The 13,391-nt window shown below is 43.5% G+C and overlaps 1 protein-coding gene and 1 long non-coding RNA gene across 5 annotated transcripts in view; one reads left to right on the top strand and one right to left on the bottom strand.

Annotated features, from left to right (window-relative positions):
* ASTN2 (astrotactin 2) overlaps positions 1-13,391 on the top strand; it is a 1,047,916-nt gene that overhangs the window by 306,049 nt on the left and 728,476 nt on the right. The gene's annotated exons all lie outside the window — the stretch shown is intronic.
* On the bottom strand, positions 3,419-5,754 carry LOC112447849 (uncharacterized). Its single transcript, XR_003036134.2, has 2 exons — positions 5,435-5,754; positions 3,419-4,373 (listed from the first exon to the last, which is right to left on the bottom strand). It is a non-coding gene; the product is annotated as an uncharacterized lncRNA (long non-coding RNA).

Here is a 13,391-nt window from a genome sequence, read left to right as displayed (position 1 = left end):
TTAGCTTATGTATATTAGGAACTGAAAAATGCTCTCTTGTATTTGTCATGACTTGAGCATTCAAGATCACTTGTAATTCCACTCAGCTTTAACTGTCCATCTTTATTGCTCCAGCATTCACCAAGAATCTCCTACCCATATCCTCTCTACAAATACAGTCCCCATAAATACACTTGCCGCCAAGTCCATAACTTCACTGCTCTCCACCATCAATCTGAATTCCTTTCCTTAATGTCATATCCTTAACACTTTTTATGTCAATGCTTTCTTCCAATAACCATCTCTTTTATGCACCATAACTGTCTTAAGGAGACCTCTTCTGTTAGGCATTTGGGCTGTGCTTAGTCGCTCTGTTGTGTCCAACTCTTTGTGACCCCATAGACTGTAGCCCACCAGGCTCCTCTGTCCATGGGGATTCTTCAGGTAAGAATACTGTAGTGGGTTGCCATGCCCTCCTCCTGGGGATCTTCCCAACTCAGGGATCAAACCCAGGTCTTCCACATTAAAATGGATTCTATACCATCTGAGCCACCAGGGAAGCCCTTGTTAGGCATTTTGGTTATTTCTAATTATTTCACAATTATAAGCAATGCCATGTCAAACTTTTTTTTTTTTGGAAAAAACTTGGCCTTCGTGTTGGATTCTGTTTTCCTTTCTTGAATTTCAGAATTAGATTGTTAGTGAAATCTATTATTTGGCTTAGACCATAATTGAATATCAACTTATTGTAATTTATAAGTTAGATGGGGACTAAGAGAACTCATACAGGTAGAAATTCATTTTTTTTCCCTTAAATGTATTTCAAATTTGTCCCAAATATGTTAGTCACCATTGTGACCACTGCCACTTCTTACCTCCTGCTTATGACTATATCCTCCTGAGGTTCTCCCCAAAGCAAGCCAGAGTAATCTTTTAAATAAGATAAGGTCACTCTTCCACTTAAAATTATTCAGTGGTTCCCTGTTATATTTATTTCTTCTTTAGTTTTTATTAGTGTATAGTTGATTTACAATGTTTTGTTAGTTCCTGGTGTACAGCGAAGTGAATCAGCCTTATATACACATATATCCCTTCTGTTTTGATGCTCAGACAGTAAAGAATCTGCCTGCAGTGCAGGAGACCCTGGTTTGATCCTTTGGTCGGGACAATCTGGAGAGGGGAATGGCAACCAATTCCAGTATTCTTGCCTGGAGGATTCCATGGACAGAGGAGCATGGCAGGCCAGTCTGGGGGGGTCCGAAGAGTCAGACAGGACTGAGGGACTAACACAACACCGTCTCTTGCCAGTTGTTATTCAGTCACTAAGTCCTGTCTGACTCTGCGACCCCATGAACTGCAGCACACCAGGTTTCCCTGTCCTTCACAATCTCCCTGAGTTTGCTCAAACTTATGTCCATTCAGTTAATGATGCCATCCAACTGTGTGATCCTCTGTCACCCCCTTCTCCTCTTGCCCTCAATATTTCCCAGAATCAGAGTCTTTTCCAAAGAACTGGCTATTCACATCAGATGGCCAAAGGATTGGAGCTTCAACTTCAGCATCAGTCTTTCCAGTGAATGTTCAGGGTTATTTCTTTTAGGATTGACTGGTTTGATCTCCTTGCAGGCCAAGGGACTCTCGAGGGTCTTCTTCAGTACCACAGTTCAAAAGCATCAATTCTTTGGCACTCTGTCTTCTTTATGGTCCAACTCTCATGTCCATACAAAGCTATTGGAAAAATCATAGCTTTGATTATATTGACCTTTGTCAGCAAAGTGATGTCTGTGCTTTTTAATATGCTTTTTAATAGGTTTGTCATACCTATTCTTCCAAGGAGCAAGCATCTTTTAATTTCATGGCTACAGTCACCATTCACAGTGATTTTGGAGCCCAAGAAAATAAAATCTGTCACTGTTTCCACTTTTCCTCCATCTGTTTGCCAGGAAGTGATGGGACTGGATGTCAAGATCTTAGCGTTTCAAATGTTGAGTTTTAAGCCAGTTTTTTCACTCACCTCTTTCACCTTCATCAAGAGGCTCTCTAGTTCCTCTTCACTTTCTGCCATTAAAGTGGTATTATTTGCATATCTGAGATTGTGATTTCTTCCAGCAATCTTGATTCCCAGTTAGGTCACCACAGAACGTAGAGATTCTTGTGCTATACAGTAGATTCTCATTTGTTATATATTTTATACAGAATAGTGTATATGGTGCTGGCAGTGGTTTAGTCGCTAAGTTGTTTCCAACTCTTGCGACCCCATGGACAGTAGCCCACCAGGCTCCTCTGTTCATGGGGTTTCCCAGGCCAGAATACTAGAGCGGGTTGCCATTTCCTTCTCTAAATCCCAATCTCCCAGTTCATCCCATCCACTCTTTCTGCCCGTGGTGTCTATGTGTTTTTTCCTATGTCTGTGTCTGTATTTTTGTTTTGCAAACAGGTTTATCTGTACCATTTTTCTAGATCCTACATATATGCAGTATTTGTTTTTCTCTTTATGACTTATTTCACTCTGTATGCCAGTCTCTAGGTCCACCCACGTGTCTGCAAGTGGCATGATTTTGTTCCTTTTTATGACTGAGTAGTATTCCGTGTGTGTGTGTGTGTGTATGTGTGTGTGTGTATGTGTGTGTATGCCACATCTTCTTTATCCATTCCTCTTTTGATGGACATTTCGGTTGTGTGGCTATTGTAAATAGTGGCGCAGTGAGCACTGGGGTGCAAGAATCTTCTGGAATTCTGGTTGTCTCTGGTCTATGCCCACGAGTGGGGTTGCAGGGTCATATGGCACTTCTGTTTTAGAATCTTCTGGAATTCTGGTTGTCTCTGGTCTGTGCCCACGAGTGGGGTTGCAGGGTCATATGGCACTTCTGTTTTTAGTTTTTAAGGCACCTCCACACTGTTCTCCCCAGTGTCTACATCCTGTTATCTTTAGAACACAATCCAAACTCCTTGCCTTGGCATGTAGACCCTGTTCCATCTACATCTTCTTCTGCCCTCTTCACTCACTCGGCATTTCCCTGTGCTTCAGATGTAATGATTTTTATGTCCCAAGAACACAACAAATGGGACCGCACTATACAGTCTGAGAACTTGCTGTGCTTCTCCTCACCGTGTCTCCTTTGTCCCCCAGATGCCACCCTGGGGCATCCCTTCTCACCTTTCAGGTCTTAACTCAAATGCCAGCTGCTCAGAACCCCTGTCCCTGACTGCCCAAACACAGGTACCCAGATTTTTACTCCTTTCCATCCCCAACCTGCTACTATCTGTTACATAATCATTTTTCATTCCTTCCCTGATATTACAGGCCTAAAATCACTTTTATTTGCTTGCTCATTTACTATTTTCCTCTCTAAAATAGAAGCTTCATATTCATAAACCTCATACGTAGAAAGTGCTTAATAAATATTTGTTGAATAAATGAGTGCATTAACCTCAAAGATCGTTGGAAAGTGGCTCAGTTTTATAACCTTCAAATTGATGGTAGAAGAGGGATCCAGGATAAAGTAAAACCGCCGGGTATGGGTCTCCGGGGAATCCTGTTTCCCCTGGAGGTAGACTCGCTGATGGATGGCACATGAAACGTGTTCTAGTGGATGCTGTTAAAGCGATTTTCAAAATGGCTTAATAACATTGTGCTCATGGTTTTCTGCCACTATTAGCTAAGGGTTTTTCCAAGAGAGAGGAGGGCTACGACGTGCCAGCCCTGAACTTCCGAACTCACAGCCTTTCTGCCGCAAGTCCTCCAACTTTTCTTGAATAGAAGAAATCCACTGTCAGTAAAAGTTCTGGAAATTCTGCACACTCCCTCTTTCTCTCGTAAATTCCCAAACACGTTTTAGTCTCTGAAAGACCCCAGGAAGTCCTGCCGTGCAGAAAGCCGGGCAGATTTGTTTAGCTCGTCGTCTGTAAAAACCATCTTGACCACAGACTATTTTCCCTCTTGGAACGTGCATGAACATCTTGCAGCACAGAAGCATCCATAGAAACACAATTTTGGAAGTGCTCCATTGGCTTCCACTGACCATCAACAATGCCAGATATGATGGTCAAAACCCCTGGTCTTTCACTCTCTCTCCCCTCTGCCGCTCAAGTGGCCATGGGCCTTCTGCCCAGCGTGAGGGCACCTGGCCTCTCCCTACTTCGTTAGGCTCTGCGCCCAGCCCCTGGTGCTCAGCAGGTCCCAGCAGATGGAGTGGGTAGCCTGGAACCTGTGTCATGGAGTTGAACACACGGTTAAAAGTGGCTCCAGTGTGGTTTGGTAGTTAGGGCTTCCCCCTGAGAGACCTGGCAGATGCTGACTGCATCGTCTGCAGGCAGACAAAGGAAGGCGGGGAGGTCCCAGTGCTATCCTCTCATCTGCAGCAGGGTTTTATGAGGCAGCTGTTGGGTCGTCACTCCCAGGCATCCACGTGCAATAAAATGGAGGTAGAAAAATAAAGTGAAACGTGTTAGTCACTTAGTCATCTCCGACTCTTTGCAACCCCATGGACTGTAACCCACTAGGCTCCTCTGTCCATGGGATTCTCCAGGCAAGAATACTAAAGTGGGTTGCCATGCCCTCCTCAAGGGGATCTTCCCAACCCAGGGATCCACCCAGGTCCCCTGCATTGCAGATAGATTCTTTACCCTCTGAGCCACCAGGGAAGCCTTAAAAGGAGTTATGGATGTTCAAATAAAGCAGAGAGAAATTGTTATGGATGCAAGGAAGGGCTTGCTGAGGTTCATGCAGTCTAGGTAGTGGTCTTTAAAACTGGCATTTTGTGTTTGAAATTTAATTTCACCACTGTCTAACTGAATGATCTTAATTAAGTAAATGAAGAAGCGGTTTTTAGCCTCGGTTTTCTTATCTATAAATTAGTGCTGCTGCTGCTGCTAAGTCGTTTCAGTCGTGTCCGACTCTGTGCGACCCCATAGACGGCAACACCCCAGGCTCCCCTGTCCCTGGGATTCTCCAGGCAATAATACTGGAGTGGGTTGCCATTTCCTTCTCCAATGCATGAAAGTGAAAAGTGACAATGAAGTTGCTCAGTCATGTCCAACTCTTTGTGACCCCATGGACTACAGCCTACCAGGCTCCTCCATCCATGGGATTTTCCAGGCAAGAGTACTGGAGTGGGGTGCCATTGCCTTCTCTGAAATTAGTGCTAAGTATGCCTAAGTCACATGTGGGTTGTGAAGTAGCACCTGCAAAATGCTCAGCCCAGTGTCTGACTCATGGGTGACCCTCAATCAAGTGTAGCTAGCTGTATCATCGTTGTCAGGGTCCTGCTCATTTGACCTCTGGGCTCACACATCCATTTCCTTCTGCCCGGCCATTGCCTGCAACTTGGTTGAGGTTTTATCATCCCTTATCCTGATTGCTGTGACAGCCTCTTCATCCACAAAGCCATCTTCCACCTTGCGGGTGAAGTGATCTTTTGAAAACATGCTAAATCAGACCATGTCACTCTCCTACCTGGCAAATTTTCCTGATACTCTTGTCACTGGTACTGGGGGGCTTCTGAAGCTTTTCCAGCAGAGTCATTCTAGAGGTGGATGAGAGTCAACACACACCCCCAAAGGGAATGCAGCTGTGCTCACAAAGCTTCAACATAAGCCCCAAATTCCAGATTCCATCTAAGAACATCCATGCCAGTCTGTTTTATTATGTGCAGATTTATTGTAGTTTGTTGTTGCTATTTAGTTTTTAAGTCATGTCCAACTCTTCACAACCCCATGGACTATAGCCCAGCAGGCTCCTCCACATGGGATTCTCCAGGCAAGAATAGTGGAGTAGGTTGCCATTTCCTTCTCCAGGGGATCTTCCTGACCCAGGGATTGAACCTGCGTCTCCTGCATTGGCAGGCAGATTCTTTACTACTGAGCCACTTTTATTTGTCAGTTAAATTGTTTAATATTTTATCAAGCCCTTAGTCCCAGGAAGAAGAAGCATACTTGTGCTGGTTATACTGGGATAGTCAGGTGCCATCTTCAGTGGGTCTCCATAGGACCCAGTGAAGTCGTGCCTGTAAAGCATTGAGCGCAGAGCCAGGCAAATGCGCACAGTGAGCAGATAGATTCTGCTATTTTATTACTTACTGCTTTTATCCTACTGCGTTTTTTAAACTTTTAATTTTATATTGGAGTTTAGCCAGCCAGTTAACAATGTGATAGTTTCCAGTGAATGACGAAGGGACTCAGCCATACATATACATGTATCCATTCTCCCCGAGACACTCCTTCCATCCAGGCTGCCACATACCATTGAGCAGAGTTCCCTGTGCTGTACAGTAGGACCTTCTTGGTTACCCATTTTAAATATAGCAGTGTTATCCCTACTGCTTTATTATTACTTTTATATTTGTCAATGTCATTATCAGGACAGTGATAATGCCAATATCATTATATTTGTCAGTATCCCATTAGGGATACATTCACCCAGGTTTAGAAGTAAGAGTCTGCGGGATGAATGACACACTGTTTAACAGGATGAGGAAGTCACTGGAGCCTTCTGCACAAGCCTCAATCCCAGCCTGCCCTCAGCCTGCCTCTGGCTCCGCCCAAGCCCCAGACCGCTGTGTTCTGCAGCCTCCAGCACACAGACCGTCATTCCCTTCCGCAGCATGCCTTGGATTCAGCTCCATGTAATGTCAATACTCTCCCTGAAAGCACCCCCCACCCCGCCTGCCCTTCTCTGAGCAGCCAACTGCTACTTATACATCAAATTCTGGTTTCAAAATCTTCTCTAGTAAGACCCCAGCTCCCGCCCACCCTCAGCGCTCATCCAGGCTGAGTGAACTTCTCCTCTGTCTCAGCACTTGTAACCCCCATGCTACCTTCTATCAGACCCCTCATTACAGGACACACCTGCTTCCCTTCTCAACTCTGACAGTCCCATGATGAGAAGGACAGTGATTTATGTCTCTCTGCAGCCCAAATGCCCAACATAGAACTGGCATAGAATAGCAACTGGCTGAATGGGAGAATACATGAATAGGCGGATGGATGCACGGATGCATGGATGAATAAAAAGAGACAGTTGGGAGCCTCCTGGAATACAAAGGGTTAAGGAAATGTGGTACAACTAGCAGTTACTTTGCATTTAGTATGTTCCTAGTATTGTACTCATCATATATTATCTCATTTAAAAACTCCCCAAAGCTCATTAAATAAGGCCTATGATTAACACCATTCTATAAGAATTGATACTCTTGAATAGTGGTGCTGGAGAAGACTCTTGGGAGTCCATTGGACAGCAAGATCAAACCAGTCAATCCCTAAGGAAGTCAATCGTGAATATTTATTGGAAGGAGTAATGCTGATGCTCTAAAACTTTGGCCACCTGGTGCAAAGAGCTGACTCACTGGAAAAGACCCTGATGCTGGTAAAGATTGAGGGCAGGAGGAGAAGGGGACAGCAGAGGGTGAGATGGTTAGATGGCATCACTAACTCAATGGACATGAATTTGAACAAACTCCGGGAGATAGTGAAGGACAGGTAAGCCTGGCATGCTGCAGTCCATGGAGTCACAAAGAGTGTAATATGAATTAGTGACTGAAGAACAACAAAATAAGAAATTTAAACTTAAGTAGTTTAAATGACTATCCCAAGTGTACCCAGCTAGTAGACTATGGAACTGTGAATCCAGAGCCCAGACAGAGTCCATATTTCAGTCTCCAGATGACAGTAGTTTTGGTCTTAGCTAGTCTGGATGCGATCTCTGAGCTGTGAAATTCTATCAGCCTAGTCTGAATACTATAAGGAAGTGGTGTAGTTCCTTTACATTGGTAGGTGTTTCTGAATCATCAGTGCTGCTGTGAGGGTTAGTCAGGAGCTACAAGCTTCTGGAAAGTGAGACATTTCCCTCTTAGCTAACAAGGAGTCAAGACTGCCCCCTACAAGCTCCTCCTTGCCCTGAGGAGCCAGTGCTATGACCAGAGGATCAGCAAACCCAGTGGTTATGTCTTTGTCCAGCATTCTGTGCATTTTCAAGGCTCATCCAGCTTTTTTTTTTGCTGTGTTATACAATTGTAGGATGTGCCAGCCAGATCTCTGCCAACCAGCACTTCATCATTTAGAGCATAAAACAAGGAATTAGACATCTGTGCCACAAGGAATACATAAGAATGTGGTGTGAACTGGCCTGGGGTGTTTATAAACCATGAGATAGTTACAGAAATAGAAAGAAGACTGAATAGACCCCAGCTACCTAGAAATAACCCTGCTGTTCTTTCCAAACAAAACGTTAAAGCTACTTTCTTCGGGAAATCTTTCCAAATTTTTCTCACATGAAAGTCATGCATACTTCCTCCAAATTGTGGTTCAGTTCAGTTCAGTTCACTTGCTCAGTCGTGTCTGACTCTTTGAGACCCCATGAACTGCAGCACACCAGGCCTCCTTGTCCATCACCAACTCCCGGAATCCACCCAAACCCATGTCCATTGAGTAAGTGATGCCATCCAACCATCTCATCCTCTGTCGTCCCCTTCTCCTCCTGCCCTCAATCTTTCCCAGCATCAGGGTCTTTTCCAATAAGTCAGCTCCTCGCATCAGGTGGCCAAAGTATTGGAGCTTCAGCTTCAACATCAGTCCTTCCAATGAACACCCAGGACTGATCTCCTTTAGGATGGACTGGTTGGATCTCCTTGCATCCAAGGGACTCTCAAGAGTCTTCTCCAACACCACAGTTCAAAAGCATCAATTCTTCTGCACTCAGCTTTCTTTATAGTCTAACTCTCACATCTATACATGACCACTGGAAAACCATAGCCTTGACTAGATAGACCTTTGCTGGCAAAGTAATGTCTCTGCTTTTTAATATGCTGTCCAGGTTGGTCATAGCTTTCCTTCCAAGGAGTAAATGTCTTTTAATTTCATGGCTGCAATCACCATCTGCAGTGATTTTGGAGCCCAGAAAAATAAAGTCTTTCACTGTTTCCTCATCTATTTGCCATGAAGTGATGGGACTGAATGCCATCATCTTAGTTTTCTGAATGTTGAGCTTTAAGCAACTTTTTCACTCTCCTCATTCAGTTTCATCAAGAGGCTCTTTAGTTCTTCTTCACTTTGGTAACCACTTCTTTATCTTTCTTATGATATTTGTCATTTGTCACCTTTGAGAGTAATTTAAGGCCACTTCTCTTCTCCCTTAATTAACCTCCTGAAGCACAATGACTATGTCCCAGGTCATGCCTGTGCTTCCCGTAACTAAATGAATCTTGACAAATAGCAGATGTTCAATTAATGCTTGATGAATTAATGGGAAAGTCATCACATGGGCTGCATGATCTTGGACAAGACTTTCTACCCTCCAGGCACCAGTGTCCCCGTCTATAAAGCTGTGTGGAAGCAAGCTCAGGTTCTGCTGTCAGATCCATGTGGCTCCATACTGCATTCTTCTTCTGGCTCCCTCAACTCTGAGAAGTTACTTATTGTGCAAAGTAGTCACCACTTAATCTGCAAATCACACAGTTGGCCACCTCATAGGGAGGCTGTGAGGATTAGACTTAATGGATGTAAAAAGCTCAGCGGCCCACACTAAACCTAGTAAGCACCTAATCGTTGTTGTTGCTAATTTGAAGGCAGAGGTGATGGGCTAAATCATTTCCACGTCTGCTCCATCTCAAATGGTCTTTGACCCATAAATCTGATTGTGAGCATTGTTGTCTAATGAAAAGTTCAGTATTTGGAGTCCAGAAACCAGGTCTGAACACCAGCTCTCAAGTGCAGTGGGTCCTCAGAGAAACTATGGCATCTTCTCAGGATTCCATCCACAGCACCTGGAGATGGGACAATACCTGCTATTCTTGTTCCTTGAGGCTGTTGTGAGAATGTGCTAGAATACTTACTAAAATGCTCTTTTAGTAGGCATTTTAGATTAGCATTGCTACATGTAGCAATCTACATGCCTGTAGATTAGGATTTAGCTAATCTATAGGCATGCTGCTCTGTAGCTTAGCAGCATCCTGAAGTCAGAGCCTTGACACCTTCAGACACAGGGCGTAAAATGCAGATTGGAAGAGGAAGCCTTTCCCCTGGGGCTCCGGCTTTCCTTTTTCTGGATCACATGGCCCTTCCACGAGTGCTCCCCGAGCCAGCACCGCCACCACCCGGTAACGCCCAGGTGGGGTTGGATGGAGGCCTGGGAGAGCTGATTTATAGTCAGAGCACACAGCGGCCTCCATAAATCTTCCCCGATGTATCTTTCAGAGAACTGTGCATTCCTAAAAGTGTATGTCTCCTCCAGGCGGTTTTCCGTGGCTGTCTGAAATACGTGCAGGGCTCTCAGTCCATTCTGTCTGGTCTGGCTGGGTAGAGAGGCGACTACAGGTAACCCGAAGAGAAAGCTCTGGACCAGGTCTTGGTGGGGCCTGGGGATGTAACTCTAGGATATTTTTTTTCATCAGTATATGGTATAGTACCGTGTCACTTAGAGTTACAGCAGAACATGTGTGTGTGTGTGTGTGTTTAGTAGCTCAGTTGTATCCTACTCTTTGCGACCCAATAGACAGACTGTATCCTGCCAGGCTTCTCTATCCATGGGATTTTCCAGGCAAGAATACTGAAGTGGGATGTCATTTCCTCCTCCAGGGAATCTTCCCGACCCAGGGATCGAACCCACGTCTCCTGCATTGGCAGGCGGATTCTTCACCACTGAGCCACCAGGAAAAGCCCTTATAGCATAATAAACACCCTAAAATTTTGTGGCTTAAAACAGAAACCACATTTTTGGTTCTCAGTTCAAGTCAAGCATTTGGCCTGAGCTCAGCTGAGCAGTCCTGGTCTGGGTAGGGTGACCTCAGCTGCCCTTGGTCCCGTACCTACAGTCAGCCAGCTCTCCAAGGCTGGTTCACACGGGTTCCAAAAGCAGCAGGAACAAGAGCTTCAGGACCTTTTGAGGCTTCAACTCGGAAGACACTTCAACTCGGAAGACACTTCGTCCTTTCTACTTCATTCACTTATTCAAAAGCAAGTTGTGAGGCCACCTTAGACCCAGGGGGTAGAAATAGAGTACATCTCTTGTGGAAGAGGCTAAATATTAGGGTGGCTTTTTTTTTTTTAGAATGACTTTTGCAACCTACAAGCGCTGATATTTTATGAAGCCTCTGTTTTATATTAAAGCCTGGACTGATCCTCACAACCTCAGCATAATTATTTCTAATTTGCCGATGGAAAAATTGAGACATATAGATGAAGGAAACTTTATAATGCAGCAGAGATGATGATGGGAGAACCAATTCCCCCAATTCTAATCCTTTTCAGAGCTCACCTAAAGACTGTTTGAACCTCTGCTACTTTGCCCCTTCAACAGGGACAAAGACTTCATGATACTAAGCCATGGTTAGATACAGCCTAGCTTGTGATGTCTAGAAGGGCAATACATTTGTATCTTGGCTCCATCCTTGCAGGGGCCTATGGTCTAACGGCAGATCAGTAAAATGACTCAGTAAAGGGCCAGTTGGAAAACATTTTGGGCCTTTCTGACCAAGAGGCAAGCTTCAAGACAGTGTGTAGACACCTATACAATGAGAAAATTTTGTCTACAAATTTTGATTGATGAAATTTAAAATATAATAGGGAACCATCTTTGGTAACAAAGTTCTGTTAATGAGAAGAACGGAATTTATTTGACACTGAAATGTGAATTTCATATCATTTTCACATCTTAATGTATTCTTCTTTTGATTTGTTTTTACCACTTAAAGATGTCAGAGCCGTTCTTAACTCCTGGGCCATACAAAAACAGGCATTGGGCCAGATTTGGCCCACGATCCCTGGCATAAGGGAGCATCTCAGATTTGGACTCAGAGAATCTTTGATGCAGCATCCCCTGTGAGTATCTAATTGATGTGTGATGTCAGGTGAATCCTGGGTGTTCCAAAGCCATTGTTGCCCCAGGCTCCTAGGCACACAATAGAGGGGAGACAATTTCTTATGTTCTCTTAGTTCACCAGAGAGGGAAGCATATCTCAGGTTCATCTGATGTAGCTGGCTTGTAGATGTGCCCTGCCATAGAGAGAAACTAGCAGACCGGGGAACAGAGTGCCACAAAACTGTCCTCATTTCATGCCATTTGAACATGTAACCGCATGTAGATCGTATTATATACGTAAGGATTGACACTGGGGAATTTGGATAAAACATGTAGGTAGGAACTGGCAGCTCGTGTGCTTTTCTAATCCTACTGTTATCAAATGAGTTACGTATTTAGAAAATTACAAAGAGAAGGCTTTGGCTTTGTGTTCTCCCGTGTTTGAGAAAGACATGGTGAAATAGTGAGGTTCTGATGTGGAGTTCACAGCCATTAGCAGTTTTTAAGCTGTGCTCCAAATAGACGTTCCAGGGATGAGTGGACATAGTGGGGCATCACTGTGTAGGTAGGCGTCTTTCATCAAATTCCTATTCTAGATTTATGTATTGGGCTTCAATGTTTTTGGAGAAAAGTCTCAACTCTAGCACATATGCTTTTAAAAGCAAAACAAAAAAAAAAGTGTTTTATGACAGAAGCTCTCGTTCACATGTGGAAAGGAAGCTGGCAAGGGCCTTCCTGTTACACACACACACACACGCACACACACACACAGGTGTTGGGTAAAATATAACATTAAAAAAAAAACCCACAAATTTATCTTAAAAATGAAGAAAGGCAACTCCTCAATTGTAAGGAATGAGGAGGAAATGCAAAAATCTTTGATTTTAGAAGAGGCTTTGATTTTAGAAGCTAATGTTTTGGTGACTTCAGGTGGGCAATGGGATGGGATAAAAGTAAAAAGAAAAAAAAATATGGATACTAAGTAGGAAGAGGGATGTGGGATGTATCAGGAAGTTTGGATTGATGTATATACACTCTTGTTACTATGTATACAGTAGATAATTAATGAGAACCTACTGTGTAGCACAGGAAGCTCTACTCAATGCCCCCTAGTGACCTAAATGAGAAGGGAATCCAAAAGCAGAGGAAATATATATATATATAGGTAGAGCTAATTCACTTGGCTATACAGCAGAAACTAACACAATATTATAAAGCAACTATACTTCAATAAAAATTCATTAAAAAATAAAGAGAAAACAGGAGCAAGGAAGAAATGAAAGATCACTTGGTAGAAAAAAGCTCTGAAGCATCAGTAATCATAATAAATGTAATTTTTATATTTCAATTCAGAGCTTGATTATATTACACAAATCTACTTATGTGCTGTTTACCAAAGATCTTCTTAGAATGTAAAGACACAGGAAGTTTGACAGTGAAGGAAAAGGTAAACCTATACTAGGCAAATGCTAATCAAATGAAACCTTGGGGAGAAGTGTAAATATATGGCAAAATAAACTTTACAACAGTAAGAAGGAACAAAAAAAAATCCTTAGAAATAAAAAGTGTCATTAATTAATCATAAAAGGAATGGTTCACCAAGAGACAAATAAAATGTGTA

The sequence above is a fragment of the Bos taurus genome, chromosome 8 (assembly GCF_002263795.3).
Source record: "Bos taurus isolate L1 Dominette 01449 registration number 42190680 breed Hereford chromosome 8, ARS-UCD2.0, whole genome shotgun sequence".
Classification (NCBI taxonomy): Eukaryota; Metazoa; Chordata; class Mammalia; order Artiodactyla; family Bovidae; genus Bos; species Bos taurus.
This window is presented reverse-complemented; position numbering and strand designations above follow the sequence as displayed.